At 36.8% G+C, this 24,564-nt stretch overlaps 1 pseudogene; it reads left to right on the top strand.

Annotated features, from left to right (window-relative positions):
- Positions 1–938: 938 nt before the first annotated feature.
- On the top strand, positions 939–23,877 carry LOC104442550 (annotated as a pseudogene).
- The last annotated feature ends 687 nt before the right edge of the window (positions 23,878–24,564 follow it).

Raw genomic sequence — 24,564 nt, 5'->3', positions numbered from 1 at the left:
TAAGAAAAATCTTGGCATTAAATGGGAGGTAGATCACACTCAAGTACTTAGGTTAGGTCTAGATTAGACTAGATAGCCTATGATTTCCCCTTTGGGTAGCCCACTTCATGGGCTTGGGCCCTTAGGTTGCCTATTAAGGGTGTGGGCCCAATTAGGCCTTGCTCCACGGGCTTGGGCCTGTCAGGTAGCCCAACGTGGGCTTGGGCCCACTTGGGTCCTCGCTTGTGGCCCGCTTCCACTTCTCCAAGCTCGTATGCCCTTATCGAAGAAAGACCAAGTTTTTCGCCCCTAAAATAGCCTTTCCCGATGTCCTTATGGCCTATCGATTCTCAAGACACTCTCGTCTGACGATCACTTGTCGGAATAATTCCATTATGAAAAACTGGGTCAGAATGAGGATGTCACACATTTGGTGGGCTACATAGAACTCTAGCTATCCAGTGTTTGGAGTGATGCAAAATCCAAATATGACCAGATATAGCCCGGATAAAAAAAATCCCTCCTAGGGGGTGGGATGGACTCGAATAGGATATATGAGCAAGAAAACTCATGAAAAAAAAATTCACGCTTTCTTTCCCATTTCTATGCTCGCGGATCACTCTTCCTCTCTTTTGCCCAATGGCACCATCATCTCTCTCTCAATTTTGATTTATTTCACTAAAATTGCCACTTCTCCTCCCATTGGCGACAAAACTTAGTTCCCACCTTCAGCCTCTGGGAAAAGCGGTGTCGGATCTTGCTGGCTTTGCCTCTTCCTTATGTTGCTCAACTCCCTCTTGGCAAGGAACTTCGTGATCCCGATTAGAGCTTGACACCTCCTTTGTTGAAGATTATAGCCGGAGCGATAGAACTCCTCATTCAACAAAGGCATAGGGAAGATCTTAAGGTGAACGAGATTAGAGGAAGTAGCAGTGATAATGAGGGAGAAGAGGACACACATGGCGTTGGAGGCCAAGGTGATTCGATTATAGCCATCATCTCTCAAGTGTGGCCATAGGGTTATAGGTGGCGTTTACTTATGGTTTTAGTGAGATAGATTTCTATTGCTAATCAATAGGTCCACAACGACGCTGTGGTATGACAAAAAGTTGCCATGTTCTCGAATCCTCATTACTTATTTGGTTTTTGGATGGTGTATTGATTGCGAAGGAGGTTTTATTGATGAGTCCTGGTTTTGGCCTTTGTTGGCTTTTGGCAGCAATGTTGGATTTAATCAAGAGGCTTCAATGTAGTATTCATGCTTGTTGAAGCGGATGGATTCGCTGTAGAAGAGGAAGACGTCGACATCGGAAATGGTGGGACTGACAAAGAACTTGAACTCACGGTGGTCTCAAAGCGGCAAAGTCTGATGTAGAGCTGGGTAGAATTCATCAGGTTGGTTGAAGGCGGCGAAAGGGATGTCATAGAAGGAGAGGTTGTCTTTGTCATCTTCGAAGTCATGGGGAAGAGGGGTGTCTGTCAAGGATGGAGAAGCATAAAAGAATGAATAGTCTTTACGACTTCCTTGGTTTTGTTTTTAAGTTTGATCCAGCAAATCAAAATCATTTGGACTATATCTGAACATCAAGTCCTGTTCTATCTTTATCCAATATGACATTATCCAATCTAGTAAAGAAGTTCGGACTATCAAACATGGCTCAAGAGTTTACTAAAGTCATTGTCTCTAATTTTTTTTGTTTCCTTGGATTATATGGTTAAATAGCTTCCCTTCACTTTTTTCCTTTTGCAAAAATGTTCTCTTACCTTTTGAAAAGTGCCAATGATGGTCCTAGAATTGGTCTATCGATGGACATTGTTGATATGACATTAATGCCATTAAATAATTGTTGATTTGCAATTTGCCTAATGGTGACACTTTTTTATAAGTAAAGGAACATTTTTGAAAAAAGAAAAGTAAATACAATTTGGATTTTCAATCATAAATTTTGACCTTATTAGCAACATCAATCCTTTTCTTTTTCGGAGATAATAATATAAATGGTTCCTAAACTTTCATTGATATTATTTTTGTCAATGAACTCCTTTTTATCTTATTTAGTCTTGAACTTTTTAAAATTAACTCAATATAATCCTTCTATTAAATTTAAAGTGTCAAATGCTAGTTAATTTGAACACTATTACCTTTATGTGTTTTCCTTATAATCTCTCTCTCTCTCTCTCCCCCCATCATCTTCCTAGTCCTGCCCCAATTGCATATGCTTGCTAGCTCCTAGCCCACACCTTTGCTAGTACTCTTTTCCGCCTGTAACTACAAGTGTCCATCACACCCACACTCGATCACCACCACAATGAAATCAAGTGCTACCACTGACGAAATTGGCTGCCTTAACAATATCACATTCAGCAACCACCACATGCTCAATCCCCCACTAGGACTACTGAATCCCATTAACAAAGCTAAACTTCTCCACCACTACCATAAATATGACCTGTTGGCCCTAGCCAACCTAACTCATCCAATTTGAGGATGGGCCCCCAAGTCTGAGCACGCATCCTTGGATTGGAGCTTGCATGGCCTCCAATTTATGTCTAGCAACCTTAGCCATCATAGTGACCTCTATTGGGGGATGTCCAATGAGACAATTGTAATATAATGTGAAAAATAACCAAATTCTACAGTTAAATCGATGAGAAATTATAGAGAATTAAATGAAGAATAATAAATAACACTAGAAATTTACGTGATTTAATATAAGTACTGGTACCTATTCCACAAGAAGAGCTACTTGCAAAAAATTCACTATAAATCTAGAGAATATATAGTTTATAATCACTCACACACCTTAAGTGTTTTTCACACATGAGTATAGTCGAAAGTAAACTCACAACTATTATCTCACAATCTCTCACAAAGAACTCTCTTAAAAAACTCATAGGGATAAAATCGGATACTCCTCTTGTTTGCTCTATTTTATCCAATATCATAGTAGTGTATATATATATATATATATATCATTTCAAAAATAGGAAACCTTTTTTGATCTATCTCAGCTCTCCCACCACCTTAAAGGCACATATCTATCAAGGATGTTTGTTAAGCCCTAGTTGAGCTTAGACTTGTCTAGAGGAATCAAGTCGGTCCACATGACCGTAGAATCCTATACTGCAAGAAACTTCTTCATAGTCACATTCTCTTTTGACGTGGTAATTCTAACACACAAATTTCGGTCACCAATGAACTTAATTCTCTAGTGATATCTTTGACTTCTACCAAACATCACTTATTAAATCATTAGACCACACCGTCTTTTCAGCTCCTTTCATAATCTCTATGTCTCTCCATGACATCTTCCAATATATAGCACAACTAACAAAAGTGAAGGCATAACTACTTAGTAATAGACCATCTTATAAGTTCCCTACATGAACACGGGTTCACAAACTTACTTAATGCCACACTACCTAAATTACATCCTCCAAAACAAAACCCAACATCTGTCGTCCCCAATAAAATTAGGAGGATGCACTACACAACATTGTAGCATATACCTAGATTAATGATATACATTTTAATACTATCCATGGGATAACTCAGACAACCAATCTGACATGTGAAGCATGGGATAAGTGCTCCACCTCCATTTAAGTCCATAGTGACAGTCTAGACAATTTGTCATATACAACAAGTGGGGTACTTACAGAATTTCTCAACCACATGTTGAAACGCATTGACGCTTTTCTCATGTGACTCTTTCGAGTCACTCACAACATTCCAACAGTTTCTCTCTACACCTTCATAACTAAAATTGTCTCCACTGCACCCGAATTATCAATATCAATGTTGGAATATAATACGCGGAAACGACAGGATATTGCAATTTACGTCAATGTGAAATCACTAGACAAATAAACGAGAAATAATAAGGACACTAGAAATTTACTTGGTTCGGTCCGAGTATCGGTACCTACATCCACGGGTAGAACCAACAGCAAATAATCCACTATAATCAGAGAATCATAGTTTACAATCACTCGCACACTCGAGTGTTTCCCACACTTAGATTTAAGTCCAAACCTAAAGTGTTTAAAAATAAACAACTCACTTAAACGTAAACTCACGGCACAAAATCATCGCATGTTTAAGCTTAAAGTAAAACGCTCTACATATGCCAAAACAAGAACTCGGGCATCCGTCTTTTCTCCACGTATGTATAGCTTTGCGTTCTCCTTTCAAGGCTTGTGCAGCGTCTTCATAGCTTTTGTGACTCCACACAGCCATAAAAGAAACCCTAAAGTTTTGCCTTTATATGTGTGTGTGCCTGAGTCAACAATTTGACATGGGCCCACCGTGTGCTCTTCAATACAAATTTGGCTTCATCTACATGAAAAATGAAACCCTTACTCTATCTTTTATATTATTTCCTCTTTTGTCTTGTAGTGACAGATCAATTTATTTCTTTTGTAAGTCCAAAAGAAAGTCTAACAAGAACAAAAACTTCTTCATCTGATTTGTAATTTACTTGGGAAAATCTTTCTCAACAAATTCAGTTAACAAATCATTATCCGAATTCAAATTCGATACATTAATTTAACAATTCTCCACTTTAGCTCGACGTTTGAAGCCAAGTTATAGTGCTCATCATCCATGTTGCTCTCCCAACGCCCCGACGGCATTCACTCTTCACAGACGCCCATAGAGCTCAAGCAGAGCTTGAGCTTCGCCAAAGGAACATACTTAGTCATCATGTCTACCAGGTTATCTGCTGTAGCAATCTTTTTTACAACAACATTACCCTTAACTAAGACATCTCGGATGAAGTGGTACCTGATGTTAATATGTTTCATTCGCTTGTGATAAATTGGATTATATGCCAAATATATCGCACCTTGATTATTATAATGTATATCCACAATTTTCTGTTCTAACCCAAAATCCGAGAGCAAACTTTGTAACTATATCGCCTCTTTCACCACAAAGGTTAGTGCCATGTACTCTGCCTTAGTCGAAAATAAGATAACGTGATCTTGTAAAGATGCTTTCCAATTGACTACATCACTTATTAGTATAAACACGTACCTTGCTAAAGTTTTGCAATCATCCAAGTCAACGGCGTGATCTGAATCTACAAAACCATTGGTCTCATATCTATTGCTATTCCTCCGGTACACTATACCCACATCTGTTGTCCTATTTAGATATCTAAGGATCCACTTCACAACTTTCTAATGAGTTTTACCAAGACGCTTCATATAATGACTAACCACACTTACAACTTATGAAATATCAGGTCTAGTGCAAACCATAGCATACATAATACTACCCACGTCACTAAAATAAGGAACACGGGACATATATTCCTCTTCCTCCTCAGTTTGTGATGATAATTTATTTGAAATTTTAAAGTACTTCGATAAAGGTGTATTTACAGATTTTACTAATTGCATATCAAAACATGCCACGATCTTCTTAATATATTTTTTCTAAGACAGACGTAAAACTCCTATAGTCTTGTCACGCAAAATCTTTATATCCAATATTTTCTTTGTAGCACTTAACTCTTTCATCTCAAATTCAGCATTTAACTGCCTCTTCAGTACATCAATATCAGACATATTCTTAGCTGCTATTAGCATATCATCAACATATAAGAGTAGATAAATCAAAGAACCATTCTCCAATTTCTTAAAGTAAACACAGCTATCCATCTGACTTTTTGAATAGTCTTAACTAGTCTAAAAGCATCAAAACGCTTATACCATTGCCTATGAGACTGTTTTAGTCCATACAAAGATTTCTTTAATAAGCAAACATGATTTTCCTTACTTGGAATAGCAAATCCACCTGGCCGCCTCATGTAAATCCCCTCCTCCAACTCACCGTGAAGAAAAATAGTTTTCACATCTAGTTGCTCTTACTTGAGATCCTATGAAACAATTAAGGCAAGTAAAATATGAATATAAGTATATCTCATCATAGGAAAGAACACCTCATTGTAGTCAATGCCTTCACGCTGTGTATATTTCTTTGCCACAAGTTTCACGTTATACCTCGTCGTCTCGACACTAGGAATGTCCTCTTTCCGTTTAAAGAACCATTTACTTTCAATAATCTTATGGCTTTTGGGTACTTTGACCAACTTCCATGTTTGATTCCGATGGAGTGATTTCATTTATTCACTTATAGCCCCTAGCCACTGCGATGACTTCGAACTAGCCATCGCCTTAGAGTAAGACAAAGGTTCATTTGTCTCCACCTCATCACCTACAATCAATGCATAAGCAATATCTATGACCATAACGTACCGATGATTTAATTTACCTTCTCTGTCTGTTTGCAACTATAGTGTGCTGTGGCTTTGCTGGTTGTTCACTATCACAAACTTCAAGAACTGTAGCCTTATCTACAGTCTTAACTTATGTTACCTTTGAGATCTTCGGAATCTCCACCCGAAACTCCACCTCGCTAATGATACCATGATCTATTTGCTTTGTTGGTTGTCTCTCTAAACTCCTCTGTTGAAGTATTGCAGTCTCATCGAAGATCACGTCTCTATTGATTAGAAAACCGGGTGATCTGAGATTGGTGCACCACAACCAGTAGCCTTTCAACTTATGTGCATAACCTAGAAATATGCACTTCTTCACCCTTGACTCAAGCTTACCATCACTCACATGAGGATACGTCGAACATCCAAATATTCGTAATTTGGAGTAATCCATAGATTTCCCTAACCATACTTCCTCAGGAGTCTTCCACTCGATAGCATAAATGATGGAGATTAATGAACCAGATAACATGCCATGTTCATTGCTTTGACCCAAAATTCCTTACCAAGTCCTGCATGTGAAAGCATATATTGAGCTCGTTCAAGCAAAGTTATGTTCTTCCATTTTGTCATGCCATTCTACTATGGTGTCCCAGGTGTTGTGCGGTGTCTCATAATCTCTTCTTTCGCGCAAGAACTAAGTAAAATTTTTACCACAAAGTTCGATGCCATTATTAGTTCTCAAGCATTCGATTTGTTTATTTGACCGTTCTCAATCATTGCCTTAAATTACTTGAACCAATCGAACATTTCATTTTTATGCTTCAAAAAGTATATCCATACCTTCTCTGAATAATCGTTGATAAATGTTAGCATATATCGGGCACCTCCTTTCGAAGGAATCGAAGACAAGCCCTGGATGTCTGAATGAATGTATTCAACTAGTCGTTTGGTCAAATAAATAGCTATAGTAAACTTGATTTGGCACTACTTTGCATAGATGCAGTGCTCACATAAGTCCAGCTTCCCTATCTTCTGATCTTTCAACAATCCTATTTCACTTAGCATCGTCATACCTGCCTCACTCATGTGCCTTAAACGCATATGTCATAACTAAGTCAAGTTAGAGTCTGATTTACTTGATAAAATTGCAGCAGTTCCAGTCACAGTCTTTCCGAGTAGATGATAGAGAGTATTCATTTTCTTCCCCTTTATTACTGTCATGGCGCCTCGAGAGATCTTTAGCACTCCACCTTCAGAGGTGTACCTACACCTGACAAGTGTCCCCAGAGAAATAAGATTCTTCTTGAGCTCCGGTACATGCCTCACATTTGTCATTGTGCACACCACCACATCGTGCATCCAAATCCGAATTGTCCTTATTCCTACAGCCTTTTAGGCTACATTATTCCCCAAAAGAATGCTGACACCATTGGCGGTCTGGTAGATAGTAAACTAATTTTTATGAGGCGTCATATGATAAGAACACCCCAAATCTAACATTCATTCGTCTCCTGACAAAGTAATAGTCACACAAAATAGCTTTTGCATCACTAGTGCTCCCATCATCAACATTTGCCACACTACTTGTGGCATTCTACCTATCACCTTTATTCTTCCGCTTTGGACAATCTCTCCTAATGTGCCCCTCCTTGTGACACTCAAGGCACTTCACATGTCTTTTGGACTTTCTATGGCGTGATTTCAATTTGCTTTTACCTCTACTATTACTAGGCTCTTGATGTTGTTCTCTACCTCAAATTGTCAATGCTTGCGCTACTCCTTGCGCCAAACCATCATCTCGTAACTTTTTATGCCACTCCTTAGAGAACAAGGCAGATCTTACCTCTTTTGAGGTAATTGTAGTATGTCATTGCAATAGTGAATCGGTAAAGTGCTCCCATGACTTTGGTAAATAAGCTAATAACATCATGCCATGTTTTTCATCCTTAAGTATCTTACTAACGTTCTTCAAATCCATCATGAGTTTATTGAATTCATTTAGATGGGTTCTGATAGATGTACCTTCAGCATATCTAAATTGAAACATCATTTTCAACATGTACAAGTGGTTGTTCAAACCTTTCTTCACATAGAGTGCCTGAAGTTTTACCCATAATACTATTGCATCCTTCTTCTTGATAACCTCTATTAAAATCTCATCCGACAAGTCCAACAGGATTGTGCTATTTGTTTTTTTCCATTAGCTCTACTCTCTTAGAGGCTTTCATTATAATCAGCAACTCATTTTCACCATCTTGTGCTTTGGCCAAACCTTGAGTTGTCAATAACACCTGCATTTGATGCTCCATAACCCAAAGTTGTTCCTCCCGTTAAACTTTTCAATTTCATATTTCCTCTCAGATATAATTGCAGTAACATAATTTTTAGATAATGATTTGACAAGCAAAAGCTTCAAATCACAATCAAGAAATCTAATCCCAAGCTTTGATACCAATTGTTGGAATATAATATGCAGAAATGACAGGATTTTGCAATTTATGTCAATGCAAAATCACCATAGAAATAGACGAGAAATAATAAGGATACCATAAATTTACTTGGTTCGATTCGAGTATCGATACTTACATCTACGGGAAGAGTCAATAGCAAATAGTCTACTATAATTGGAGAATCAGACTTTACAATTGCTCACACGCTTGAGTGTTTTGCACACCTAGATTTAAGCTCAAATTCAAAGTGTTAAAAAAATAAACGACTTAATTGGACATAAACTTATGGCACAAAATCACCGCATGTTCAAGCTCAAAGTAAAACGCTCCATGTATGCTAAAATAAGAATTTGGGCATTTGTCTTTTCTCCATGTACGTCCAGCTTTGTGTTTTCCTTTCAAGGCTTATGCGGCATCTTTACAGCTTTTGCAGCTCCACACACCCAAAAAAGAAAACCCAAAGATTTGCCTTTATATGTGTATATGCCTTGAGTCAACAATTTGACCTGGGCCCACGTGTACTCTTCAATACGAATTTGGCTTCATATGCACGGAAAGTGAAACCCTTACTCTATCTTTTATATTATTTCCTCTTTTGTCTTGTAGTGGCAAATCAATTTCTTTCTTTTGTAAGTCCAAAAGAAAGTCTAATAAGAAGAAAAATTTCTTCATCCGATTTATAATTTGCTTGGGAAAATCTTTCTCAATAAATTCGGTTAATAAATCGTTATCCGAATTCAAACTCGAGACATTAATTTATATATACGACTATTGGCCTATCTCATTTAGCATTGAACACCTTGAAGCTTGATCAACTATGACCTCGAAACAATTGTCAGCTACTTTGGAATCTAGTGACTCTACAAAAATTGTTACATCTACTATACTTGAACATTTATAGCCTCTCCTTGAAACTCCACCTATTTCTGAACACTTTCTAAATCTTCCTCCACATTAATCTCTCACTCCTCTTTTGAAATATAGCAAATTTGTTAAAGGTAACTTCTCTGTTGAACATAAAACTGGATAAATCATCCTCAGTGCACCATAACTTGTATCTTTTCACCCCATGTGCATAGCCTAAAAATATGCAGTTCATTGCCGCTGGCTCCTACGCACAATCACTCACACGAGCATATGCTGAGTGACCAAACACTTTCACTTCGATGAAATCAATATGTTTATTTGACCATGTTTTCTTAGGAGTTTTCTAATCAATTGTTGGTGATGGTAATCTATTCTTTAACCAACAAAGTGGTATTCATTACTTCAAGCCATAAATATTCATCTAATCTGGTGTTAAAAAGCAAAGAGCAAGCTCTCTTCAATATAATTCCATCCATTAGTTTTGCAATTTTGTTCAACCATAGTGTATTGGCAACAGCGTGGTGTTTCATTATATCTTTCTCTTTGTGAAATTAGCCAAGCAAATTAGAACATCATTCCAACCCTTTATTAGTTTTAGACACATGATGTGATATCCTAAAATTTTAATTTTGTTTTCAATTAGATAAATCAGGCCTTTCATCGACGCGCCTATAGTGCTATTCTCAGAGCTGATTACTCCTAAGATAACTAGACTATCTGGGAAAATCATTAAGAGATTTTAATGCAATAGCATTGAGAATTCGACTAGGAATCGACTACTTGACTATTATGGCTCAGTTAAAAATCGATTAGAAATCAAAGATAGGTCAGTTTGACTGAGATGTATGGCTAAACGTGGATGATTCCACCAAAGTGCAAAATTCTCGTCGATCGGTACTGAACTGATTTTTCTATCATTTTGGTACCCTATGTCCGTATTTGAAACCTTGAGATTTTCATGACCACCGAGCATCGCCAATGTGTTGAAGAGGTTCATTGTGGCTCGAAGAAAATCGACCACGGGTCATTTGCACTAAAAATTTCTGAAAGCTACCTGGTAGGCTAGGTCACGCTAAATTGCGCAAGATTGAATTTTAATTGTGAATTTGAATTCGATTTTAGAAATTAAAAGTTTTGTCATGTCATGAGTCATTTTAGAAACGTCGACTCATCCTCCAAAGGTTTTTTGCAAATCAAGATTTTTGGCGAAAAGTCGATATAGGGCCGCTTTCGACCGGAAAATTCAAAGGACTGTTTTGAGTGCACATTTGGGATGCAAGTTGGTTCTATTGAAGTGGAAAAATGTCGATTTGATCGTGAGTACCTTGGTTGAATTTTTGGAAGCCGAGTTGAGTTAATTCAAGTGAGGATTGAATCCAATTTGAGGGAGATACCTTCAAATTCATAGCCCCCCCTTGCCTTAACCTTTTGGACCCTCTCATTAGCTTCCTAAGGAAGCTTTGTGGCTGCTTTCGGTTGAGGAAGATAGCCCATCCATGGTGGGGCATGGTCAAGGGGACAAAGGGGTAGGATTGAGACCAAGTAGCTCCCTCAAGCTTTGTTGTCTCCCTTCTCCCCAATTCGGTCGACCACCCCTCCATTTCCAACTGCTTGAAGCCTCTAAGAACTAGAGAAGCTGACCGAAACCCCTACCGTCGCAACCACCCGCCAAGTCGTCGGACTGCCATTCTTGCTTGTTGTGCCCAACTGCGAGCTTGCCAGCTCGTCGCGCGTCCTTCCACCATCTCACCTGTGTTTGGGCCTCCTACTCGTGTTCCCTACCATCCCAAGCCTCCTCAGGTCACTGTTGAATCTGTGCCATCGCCATTCAGCCACCAGGGTTGCCCATCCAAGCCACAGTAGCTTCCCCGGTCCAGCCTCACCACTTCAGCCAAGCCGAGCAGTCCTTTGGCCAATTTCCAAGCCCTTCCAGACCTCACTTGGTGCCCTCACTTCGAAGTTTATTGCTTCTCTCCACGTTCTCATCGTCGTGGTCCCGTTGGATCGCTAATCTAATGAGTTTACTCACTAATTCTTGCTTAGGAAGTTAATTATGCTTAGGGGTTGATTAGTTTAAATTAAGTATGGATTATGTGATTAGTTAGAATAAATTAGCAATTTAATGATTCGATATTGCATGTTAGGTGGTTAGAGTAGTGCAATTAGCAACTAGATAAGCTCTAGTATTTACCTAGATAGGTTGAGAACTTTTTTGAGCCCGTCTCGGCTTTTTATTAGGCTTTTCCGGCCTAAGTGTGCATTTTCGCTGTTTATTAATTAATTTTCTTAATTATTTAATTAATGATTATTTTCTAGAAATTAGACCGTGATAGCCAGTGATCGGAATTTTATACTGATCATAATGGTATGACTAGTTTATTTAATTAAGAGTTGGATTGTGCAAATTGAGTGTGATTTGTAATTTTGGGAATTTATCCCAAAATTTATTAATTTCAATATTTAATTAGAAAATTTCTGAGTGTCAGTTTACAGTGCCAAAAATATTTTTACCGACTATATAATTAGTGGGAGTTTATAAAGTAAAGATATTATATTTTTGGTGGAGGCCGACTGTGCACCCATGCACAATTATTTTTATCGGGTATGATAAAAGTGATGAAATGGTTAGTTGGATAGAATGATATACTATATCAGCCTAAGGGTTTTGATATATTAGCTTAGAGTGAGCAATATACCATAAGTATCGCATAGCTTTGGTGAACAATTAAGTACCGCACAACTTTGGTGAGCAATTAAGTACCACACAACTTTGGTGAGCAATTAAGTACCGTACATCTTTGGTGAACATTAGCTGTATACTATATTAGCCCAAGGGCTTTGATATATCAGCTTAGAGTGAGCAGTATACGTTGTTATCAGCTTTTGGTGAGCATTTCTATTTATCTTCAGCTTAGGGTGAGCAGTCCTTGATGTGATCGAACTTGATAGATAGTATTGAATGAGTTAACCAAGAGATGATCTTGATGACATGGAATTGACTGAGTCGATTGATTGATGACTCGATCTGATTTGATGCATTGATGTGCTGAAGTGATTCGTTGAATTTATAAATTATACTGACTTGAAGGAAGGATTTGAGGCAAAGGTAAGTCCTTTGACTCGTGTTTGTACTTAGGCAGTCCTTAGGGTGTATTTTCTTCCTAGTCGGGACTTATGGGGTGAACTTGCTGAGACGTCGTCTCACCCCGTTGTGGGATAATATTTTCGAGTCCTTAGATGGCAACTCCTCCCGAGCATTTTGGACAGTTGAAGAAGATTGCAGAGCAAGTGTCTTACATCTCGCTTCATGGGAGCCTAAGAGGATGGGTCTATGAGCTCATAAAGTCCGTGGTTTGGGTTGATGAGGCTCTACCTCATAAGGTACCCCATAAATACAGATCATGGTACTGACGTGCTTGGAATGGACAGAGAGAGGGTCTCATACCAGAATTTGAGATACCTGTGTATGTGTTGAAGGTTGCTTTTGGAAAATGGACAACTGACCCTCTGGGTGGTTCAGTGGTGGACCCATACCTGTCGGATCTAGGATCCTCGATGTATTCGGAGGAGGACTTGAATGCCTGAAGATCTTTAGCACTCTACCCCCCCTGTTTTGCAGACCTTGTATATATATTTATCGACTTGTATTGTATATGACATGGTTTGTTATGTATATATAAGTGTGGTTTGGTTTTCAAGAAAATTGTGGTCCTACTTTCATATCCCATCTTGTTGTTGTTTGTGGATTATTTATTCACTTCCGCACGCGCATTAAAATGAATGGGTTGGCGACGCGTCCTAGGACGTTGCTATTTAATCAACCACTGAGGGATGGGCACGCGCTTGGAAGATCGGGGCGTGACACATGATTTTGATTCCTATTTTTTCTAAGGATTATCTCCCTCCATGACTTGAACTGACCAAGCACCTTGCTTTTATACTTAATAAAACAAATCCATACTTTTCTCAAAATGTCATCAACAAAGGACAACACATACCTAACAACGCCTTTGCATGAAAATTGAGATGGTCTCGATAAGTTCGAGTGTACACAGCCTACAATTTTTGATGTCTAGTGAACTATTGTACTTAGCTTCACTCTATTGATTGTTCATGTTGCAATGTTCACAAAAGTTCAGCTTCTCAATTCGATGGCCTACTAGTAGACCTTTATGATTTAGAACAATCATCTCCCTCACTCATGTGTTTGAGTCTAATGTGCGACAATCATGTCATGTCCTAACTTAAGGCCTTAGAGAATCTAGCACACGAGCTAGTCATCGTCTTTCCTTGGAGGAGATACAATGTGCAATCTATTTTTCATCAACATCATATTAAACTCTCACCTTAAGACTCCTTCAAAACTCCATCTTCAGTGGAAATCCATTATATGAGTCCACCAAGAGCACTTGGTGAGATAAGGTTCTCTTTTAGCTTTGGTACATACCTTATGTCACTCAACTTCACATCACTCCATTGTGCATCTTAATTTGAACTGTTTTGATCCTTACTACATTACAAGCAGCACTGTACCACCTTTTGTGCATTGATAGACAATAAACTAGTGTTTATGAAAAGTCCCATGATAAGAACATCCAGAGTCAAGCGCCCAATTATCCAAGTGAACTTGTGATGACGGTCAATACAATATTGACATCATTAGAACTATTATTTGTTGTAGTATCAATACTACTGTCGCCTGCAAACTCCTCAACTATTTTTTACTCTTCAATAATGCCCAACCTCATCACGTAGATAACATTGATAATTCCAAATGTTAGACCTCAATTTAGAACAACTCTTCCATCTACTACCTCTAGAATCTCTATGTTCATCTATACCTTGGATAATCAAACCTTGCCCTGTATTTTGTGCTGAGTTATCTTCTGGTAAATTCTTTTGCCACTCCTTAAAAAATAAGAAATTTATCTCGTCAAAGGTAATTGTAGTGTTGTACCTTTGTAGCACTAAATTAGTGAAGTACTAAAAAATTCCAATAGAGACGTCAACAACATCATACCTTGTTTTTCATCAGACAAGACCATATTGATAATCTTCAAGTCCATCATGAGTTTGTTAAACTCATTCAAGTGGGCCTTGATGGATGTGCGGTTAACCATCCAAAACTCAAACATCTTTTTCAGTATATAAAAGTAATTATTCAAATCCTTCTTCAGATAAAGGCCTTAAGTTTTACTCATAATGCTATGGCATCCTTCTCTTCTGCCACTTCAATTAATACCTCATCCAACATATTCAATAGGATTTTACTTTTGCTTTCTCCATCAACTTTACCTAATCGGCCCCTTTCATTAGTTTTGGCTATTTATTCTTCCATCCAACTCATCCAATAAACCTTGGGTTGTTATATATTGTATAATCTTAATGCTCCACAACCCAAAGTTACTCATCCTATTAAACTTGTCAATCTCAAATATTGCTATAGACATAATTGTAAGAACAAAGTTTCCAAATAGTGACCAAACAAGCAAAAGCCCAAATCAGTACTAGAAACCCTAACTTAGCTTTGATACCAATTGTTATAATAGAACGCAGGAAGCTAACCAAAATTTGCAATTTCATCAAAGTGAAATTAACAAAGAAATAATCGAGGAATAATAAAAAATACTAGAGATTTATATGATTCGATCCAAGTATAGGTAGGTATTCCATGAGGAGAGCCAACCATAAGAAGTCCACTATAAATCCAGAGAATACGGAGTTTATAATCGCTCATACACTTGAGTGTTTCTCCCACAAAAATTAAGCCCAAAGCAAACCCACATGTATAATTTCACAATCTATCACAAAGACTCACTCAAAAAACTCTTAGAGAAAAAAGCTGATATTTCTCTTATGTGCTCTACCATATTTGATATCAAAGTAGTATATGTATATATATATTTCCGTTCGAAAACAGGATTGTTTTTTTCTTTGAAAACCTACAAAACATTAGCGAATCCGCTCAAACTAGAGACATTTTTCTCAACAGAGATAGACAATAAGGACGAGAAAGAGTTTGAGGTCGAGCACTTGCCGTGATGGTGGTAATCGACAAGTGATGGCACAACGGTGATTGAGGGGCCGCTGGTGAATTGGGCTTGGCAGGCTAGCACGGACGATGACATCCAAATTCAATGTGTGTAGTCAAGAAGGAGGAGGAAGGAGAAGAAAATGAAAGAGAAAAGATGAATAATGATTTTCGGCTACTATGGGTCTTCAAAAGGAAAGCAATCGAAACTAGGAGAAAATGCCTATGTAGGAGTGGCGTGGCAGAGATGCGCTTTTCTTTTAAATTTGAAGAAGAAAAAGTTAAGCTTCCGTAAAATGTGAAGAAAATGAGAATAAGACAAGTTCCGTCTCCGACATTCAATTTTCCCTTAAAATTGGATAATTTGATTATCTAATTTTAAGGGGAAATGAATTTTAATACATGACAGTGTGTTAAAAGAAAACTTAATGGGTTTATATAAAAATAAAAGAAAATGTATTTAATTTATGATTCAACAAATTATATTGTGTTAATTACCGGGGTTGAATGTCCCTTTTCATACTACTAGTTCGATCACATCCAAGTGTCGTTAGCTCATCATCCAATTGAGGATGGTCAATTGTGTTTGCGCGCGTCAAAATCTTTCTAAAGTCATATAGTAATTAAGTGTAAGACGTCAAACATGAATTTTTAAGTTATGGGTATATTAAGAAAGGCTATACAGCGTTTCATTTTTGTGTATTCCTAGGCCAATCAATATCGACGTTACTCTTTTATCCACTGCTTTAAGTGCATGGTCATTTCCCGTTAGTAATCCGTGGCACAGAAAATTTATATGATATGGAAGGCGAACAATAATATAAAGTCAATTAATATTTTTTTTTAAAAAAAAAAGGCAGTTTTTTAGCAGCATCAAGAAATAATGTATTATGAGTTTACATAGATTTTACTAATGAGAGACTTTTCTTAAGTTATCGCACTGACAATTAAGTTTTGTCATTCTTTGGTGTCATCTAATGAAGGATTAATATGACATTCTTTTATTGTTTAAATATGATATTGTATAATAAACAATATGCTATATAAATGAGATTGGATATGTTACATCGTGATTTGACTGATGAAATTTTCTGAAAAAAGTCAAAACTAATGAAGTATTTTCACCCGTTTAGAATTCGTTTTTCCAAACAGAGGTCATTAAATATAAACCTAAATATGCAAAGTGAAGTGGCTTTATAGTTCCCGTTTTGTGATTTTTACCTGAGCTTTTTGAAAACTGGCATCTTATAGCCGACCACTTCTTTGATCCTAACCGGAAACTATTTTCGCTAATTCTCTATACTTCATGTCAAATTAATTAATTCATTAAATATAATGCTCATGATGGACTTGGAGCAGGAACAAGTTTTACTTAGGAAAATCCGAAACATTTTTGTTTCGTTTGGTTTTTTTGTTTTGTTCCGGGGTTACAGCGTTCGGCGGAATCAGCTAGATCCAAGTAAATCCAATAGAACTTGCCTCATCATTGAGTTTCAATACATTTTGTTTTGTCTTTGGCCTCTTTTTCTGTGGCACCAATGAGTCTCACATCGATACATCTCTTCTTATATGTGAAATTCTCGCCATTATAAATATTAACACGTAAATTTATGTATTCATTTGTTATATTTGTTTAATATTTGAACAATATTTTAGATTCTGACAGGTTAGCTAAAATTGAATGGACTACACGTCGATAATATCTGCTAGAGTGTCGCCGTTTCGAGCTTACATACGTAGCGAACAAAGTACGCATTACTTTTATTAGAACATCTTCCTCTTTTTGAATTTTTTCTTTTCTGGCTCCGTGAGAGTGAGGTAGTTCGAGTGACGAAAGCTCCCTCTTAGACCGCAGGGATGAACTTTTGCCTCGTGTTCATGTGGTTTGACAATTCACTACGTAAACTTGAGACTCATCACCTAGTCAGAACCCACTTTTTTTGGAAAAGATGAATCTGTATGACATAATGACATCCCAGTTAATCTCAACTACCATGGACTAACAAGATAAAGCAATCGAATCATTTTTTTTTTTTTTTTTGGGGGAAGGGTTCCTTTTTCCTTGGTTCGAGCATGGCTTTAGGAAGATCACTCTACTCTACTGAAAATTCTACTAAAGGATCAACATGGGTTTCAAATCAAACATTATCAATGGGTCATATTAAATTAGTTTAGAGTTTGGACAATAGTGTAGTAATAGATGGAGGGAATCACTAGGCAGTAAGCTGAGACTGACCTATGATGTTAATATAGCGAAATAAAAATATATTCTTATTGGGGATTAAATATCTTCCCCTTGATTAATGTCAATCTTGTTATCAACTACATGAATGAATATTCATTATATTCATTTTATCAAATGTACTTATTATGGTACATTTGTATCATACATTCTAAGTACATCTTCTTATACAATGAATGTTCATCTCTCTATCCAATACAAGTATTATTCGATAGATTGATATTAATGATAAGTACATAATTGTTTTCTTATAAATAGAAGCTTAGTTTTTGTCATAGACATAACGGTGATATATTGGAAATAAAATTCCTTCATCTGACTTTCTCTATTATCTTTGGTGTTTACCTACTTTCTCTTCTCAATCTTTTTATTCTCTCTATTATATATTTGCAACACAATATTTTACAACACGTTATCAGCACGAAGATCTATCGACTGAGTAAGTAATTTTTGCAAGGTAGGTGTTTTTTTTATTTTTATTAATCAACTTATACTTCATATTCTTCTATCAATTCTTCATTTTTATTTTTCTTAGCCTAAAGCCAAATTTCAAATCTAAAAGTATCCTTATGCTCCTGAAGTGGCAGTGGATATTTGAAAATCCTTTTAATTAATTTAAGGATTTATTTTTGCAAGGGTTATGGAAAATATTGAAAAGCCCAAATTCCACATCTTGGAAGTGAGTGGAAAGAATTATATATCCTAGTGCATTGACATGGAAATGCACCTCCAAGGGCAAGGTCTCACTAATGCAATTATAGATAATGGAACCTTAAATGCAAAAGATAAAGCAAATGTGTTGTTTTTTATTCGTCGTTATTTGCATGAGAGCCTGCAGACTCAATATTTATCAATTTGAGATCCTCAGATCTTGTAGAGGAAGTTGAAGGATATGTATGATCATACTAAGACTGTTATCCTCCCTTAAGCACAATATGACTGGCAAAATCTCAGACTGCAAGATTTTAAATTAATGTCTGACTATAATTCTGCTTTATTTGATATTGTTTCTCAGCTTGAGTTATGCGATATTAAACTCGCTAATGCAAAATTGTTAAAGAAAACTTTCTCCACCTTCCATGCTTTGAATATTGTATTGCAATAGCAATACCGGCAGCATCAGTTTGCCACATACTCTGAATTAATTTATGTGCTTCTTACTACTGAGCAAACTAATGAATTGCTGCTAAAAAATCATGATCTTAGACCTACTAGCTCAAAAGCATTGCCTGAGGCACATGCTAACTTTGAGAAAAATACTGGCCATTTTAAGGGCTATAAGCGCAGGTAAGAACATAATTGTAGAAGGGATGGCAGAAAAATTTAACCACCCTAGGAAATCTAACTTTGGCCCAAATCATGACAAAGAAAAGAAGTCAAAGAAGGTGATTAATGAAAATATTTGTCATTGCTGTGGTATGACTGGGCATTGGTCACATACTTGTCGTGCACTAAAGCACTTTGGTGACCTATACTAGGCATCTTAAAAAAATACAGGCAAGCGTGGTGAATCTCATGCCATTGAAATCAATCACACTGCCATAACCACTGTTGAGGCCAACAATATCTCCGTTGGTGGGAATCCTTTTGCTCCTAAAGTAGCAAATGCATCCCTGGATATCTCTGATTTCTTTGAGGTCCTCTGATTACTTTGATGAGGCATTAGCTGGTGGATGATAATTTGAATTTCGAATTTTATGATTCTAATAATTTCTTTTTTAGTTGTTTTGCTTTAAATGTATTACTTTTTATTGTTCTTTAATATGGTTATGAAATACTTATGAACCCTATATAATATTTATTTTGAAATTTTATTTGACTCTATAACTAATATGCAAATTTTATGATACTTGACATTTAAAGTTGTCAATATAAATGCAAACGGAAATTACCACGAAAAAGGAAAATGTTTGTTTGCTACAATCGCATGGTGGGGGCTATTAGTAGCGATGGTGAAAACGATAATGGAGGAGCATAGGACGAGGTTGAGTCGGAGAAAACTAATAGGACAATTTATCAAAGGAGATTGACAATGTGAACGTTCATTTCTTTTCCCCTTTCAATTCTTTAATAAAAATTTATCAAATAGTTAAACATACCTAAAATACAAAAATACCTAAAATAGTCTGGTTTATAGGAGAATGTTTATTATAAAATATAATTAAAATTGAAATTAAAATAAGATTAATTAAAAATAAATTTTTATTTTCTTAAATTAGAGAAATATAATTTCAATTTTTTTAATTTAATAAGTTTGTTATTCATAACTCTTTTATGAACATTAGAGAGAAGGTCGGTTTCAATAGATTCTCCATTTTGGGTAATTGAACCGCATGGAGGTTCAAAATTGCAATTGTTTGATGCGAACACAAGCAGGTTAAGAACAATTGAGGATTCCTTGGTGGAGCAATTAGAGAGTAGAGAGACATATGCAAGTGTGTCAAGAATTGTTGGTTGGTCACTGTTGTTCGCTAGATGCGTCATTTCATCACTCCATCTTGGAAGATAACAGTGTTTGTAAATTTATTTTAAAGATTTTTTTTTAAATCCAATCTGGGGTTATCCCACTCTTATTCTGACTTTATTATCTAGCATTTTATCCAAATATATCTGGTTTGAAAGACATCATCAAACACCAGATAAGATAACATTCGGACTACCAAACGTAGCCCATTTAGGGTATTATGGGTTAACTTCACAATGTTGACATGGTGCAGTTATTCTTTAACTATAGAGGGTTTCTACCATAAGTTAATCACAGTGCATGTGCAGCTTCAATGTTTCACCTAACAATTTGGAAGCTGGGTATGTTTCCATAGAAAGCGACTAGCAGTAAAGGAGATACGTGTTTCATTTTCCCTTGACTAATTAATATCATTTTTCCTTGACGAAATAAGATATATATCACGGATACATAAACCTCCTCCTCTTCTGTCATCTCTCGTTGGTTTCTGCTTTAACCCTCTCTCAGCTTCCATAATATCTTATCGCTCTCTTCTAGGTTGTCTCTCTTCTCACCGATATGGGAGAGTTAGCTCATCATCGTCCTCAGGAACTGCAACTCCACATCGTGGGTAAGTACAACTCTTGAAGAATTAATATCTGAAAATTTGAACAAGCTAATCCTTTCAACACCATGAGGTCCTACTCCTGGACTTCTGATGAATCCTAGGACTTCTTTAGCTTCTGCTCGTTCGCCTGGACAAGCCAAAATTCAAAAGTGCCTTTTATCAACCATGTGTGCCTACTATATTGTTTCAATGTTTTTAGTTTTCGATGCAACAGATGTCTAGCTGTTGGGGATGGGTCTTAGGTAGGTTGTCCAACGAACCAATCTTTCTTTTATATCTTATCTTTTCTTTCCTTTTTGCTAATATTTTGTATGAAGTTCCGAATAAATTATTTTCAATAAATGAGTCGATGCAACAGATGTCTAGCTGTTGGGGATGGGTCTTAGGTAGGTTGTCCAACGAACCAATCTTTCTTTTATATCTTATCTTTTCTTTCCTTTTTGCTAATATTTTATATGAAGTTCCGAATAAATTATTTTCAATAAATGAGTCGACCCAACATGATTTAACTCAAAAATTGATAGGAAGTGACAAGTTTTCAGACTAGTATTGCCGACCAACCTCAACTTCTATATCAGTTCAAGAAAATTATACATGATCTATTATGGGTAGGCCATGGTAGTGATTTGATTTTGGACAACATTAATATAAATTTATTTTTGGGCCATTTTCATGGGTCTAGACTTGAGTCTTGCGTATCTATGATTTCCATTAGAAATTTCATGGTTTGAGATTTATAGAATTAAGGCGGGCTTTCTCATCGTTGAGTAAAAATTTAAACCCATTTAAAAGAGTTAGAACCATGCATGATTGACAATTTTAAAGTTACAATATGTCTAAATTGAAAGTACGTCAAATTGAATTGACACATAATCATTTGTCCATTATTTTAGTCTAAATGGATGGAACTAAGATTAACATCATAGTCTTATTAACGATCAATATTCAATATGATAATTTGATAAATACCCTTTTATGTTAGCTCTGCCAACCGATTAGAAAGTATTTTGGGGAAGTGTTTTCCTTTGCATCATCATTTCCGCAGCAAATGCCATCTTCTTTTCACAAAGACGGTTCTTATACCAAAGCCCCTAAATTTGGGGTGGCATGGCCAATAAAATTGAGTTATTCGTATAAGTAATCTTTATTATATTATTTCACTAGGGTTGAACTATATATCCTCGCTACTATATTTATTTCCAACTATAAGTAATTTTTACATAAATACATAGTACATCGACATGTCTACAATGTAGTATATATGCTTTCACTTTATTTGGCAACGATCTGAATTTTGGTAGATACATATGGTTGGCATTTGACGAGAAAGCTCGTGATCAATTACAATTATAAAGTCGATGAAAACTCTTTGTGGTGGGCAAAGTAAACACCCAAGATTGCCAACGTTGGTGGACATCACTGATAATTGGAGATGGACTTGGTTAGGGTCCCACATGAGACTCTATAGACACGTCGTGGTGAATCTAGTAAAGATGGCATTGCATTTGTCGATCCTACATGTCCTCCCAAAATTAAAAGGTCTACATCCTAGCTATTTTCCCCAAAAAATACTGAGTTTTGATCCATGTTACTTTACTTGCTCATATATTACAAGTATATGATTAAAAAATTAACACGTTTGATGTAAGATGTAATGTGCTCATCAAATAATACATCCTGGCTATAGACGGAATAGTCACGCCTTTTGATTTATTGTCACTAGTCATTAAATTTATTTGGACCCCAATTCCATTTATGTGCCATTAATCTTCTTTTTCTCTTACAGATTAAAATTCTTAATTCAATTGCTGATCAATTTATGACCAGGGGATGCAGAAAACAAAGGAGAGAATTCATCCCACCCCACAAGCATCATTACCAACAATCAGGCAACAATAACCCCTAGACCCCAGAACTTCTGGTGGTGGATTAGAGTGCTCTCTGCTCATTCTTTGTGCTTTCTGGCCAATCGGTGGGCACACTCCTTGGGATGCTCTACTATAACAAAGGAGGCAACAACAAGTGGCTTGCAACACTTGTCCCGCTAGTTGGCTTCCCAATCCTCCTCCTGCTCTACGTCATCCCCACATCTAGAAACCCCAGTAGCCCCCACATCGAAGCACACCCGCTCCCACAAGCTCAATCTCAATCCCAATCATTCTTTCTCAAGAGACTTGCTTTTGTGTACCTCTCTATAGGCATAATTTTGGCCCTAGATTGCTATTTATACTCACTTGGCCTCTTGTACCTCCCTGTCTCAACCTAGTCCCTCGTTTGCTCTTCCCAATTGGCCTTCAATGCCCTCTTCTCCTCCTTCCTAAATGCCCAAAAGTTCACCCCCTGCATCACCAACTCCCTAGTCCTCCTCACAATCTCCTCAACCCTCCTTGTGTTCCAATCAAATTCACAAAACCCCAAGAGGGTCTCCAAAGCAAAATATGTTCTGGGGTTTGTGTGCACCATCGGGGCATCGGCTGGTTCTGGTCTTTTACTGTCCTTGACTCAACTTTGTTTTCGGAGGATCATCAGGAAGGAGACATTTAGGGCAGTTTTGGACATGCTTGTGTGCCAATCTTTAGTGGCTAGTGCGGTTATAGTGGTGGGATTGTTTGGGAGTGGTGAGTGGGAGCATTTAGGGAGAGAGATGGATGGGTATGAGCTTGGGAAGGTGAGCTATGTGATGAACTTGATCGGGATAGCAATTGCTTGGCAAGTGTTCACGATCGGCACGATGGGTTTGATTTTAGATGTGTCATCTTTGTTCTCGAACGCTATTAGTGCAGTGGGGTTGCCAATTGTGCCCATTCTCGCAGCCGTGTTCTTTGGGGAGAGGATGGATGGGGTCAAGGTGATGGCTATGATCTTGGCTATTTGGGGTTTCGTTTCTTATGTGTACCAAAATTATTTGGACGATGCCAAGTTGAAGTCCCAAAGGAATAGTGTTGATGGGGATGAGGTTAGTGGGGGATTGCCCCTAAATGCTCCGATTGCAAGAGTTGGTGGATGATTAAAGTTGGTGGAGTATTCCAATTTGTGTTATGCCAAATTTAAGTTGAGAGAGTAATTTCTCGCCATAACCATATGAAGAATAAAAACAAGGAACGGAATAAGAAGATTGAAAATGTTGCTTTCTTCACTATGTTTTAGTTACAAGAAAGGGCATTCTCTCTTTAGTGCCCATTTTGTAATCTCATTCTAAAAGTCGAGTACTTACGTGTTATTCAACTAACATATATTACTAGCTAATGCATCTTATTGATGTTTATTGGAATTATAAAATTAAATATGGGACAGAGGAGATACTTAAATTGCTTTATACAAAAAAAAAGGAGTTTTTCTTGTATATTGGTGTCGTTTATCTCCGATCCTTTTATTTTCTCGCACAACAAATTCCACATGTCCTTCTCATTGATTGAACATACTATTATCAAGGGATAATTGCAAAAATAATTCATGAACTTTGGCTTTATATGCAATGTCATTTTTGAATTTTTAATTTATTAATGTGATTCTTGAACTTTTAATCTGAAGTATAATATATTTTTAAAGTTTTAATTTATTTAATATGGGCCATGAACTTTTGGTACATATTTAATTTATTCCTTAGATTATATGAAATATTTAATGAAAGGATACCATTTACCATTTTCATCCAGTAGGGACTAAATTAAATATATACCAAAAGTTTAAGAAT

The sequence above is a fragment of the Eucalyptus grandis genome, chromosome 4 (assembly GCF_016545825.1).
Source record: "Eucalyptus grandis isolate ANBG69807.140 chromosome 4, ASM1654582v1, whole genome shotgun sequence".
Classification (NCBI taxonomy): Eukaryota; Viridiplantae; Streptophyta; class Magnoliopsida; order Myrtales; family Myrtaceae; genus Eucalyptus; species Eucalyptus grandis.
Note: the sequence above shows the minus strand (reverse complement) of the source record. Positions and strands in the feature narration are given on the sequence as shown.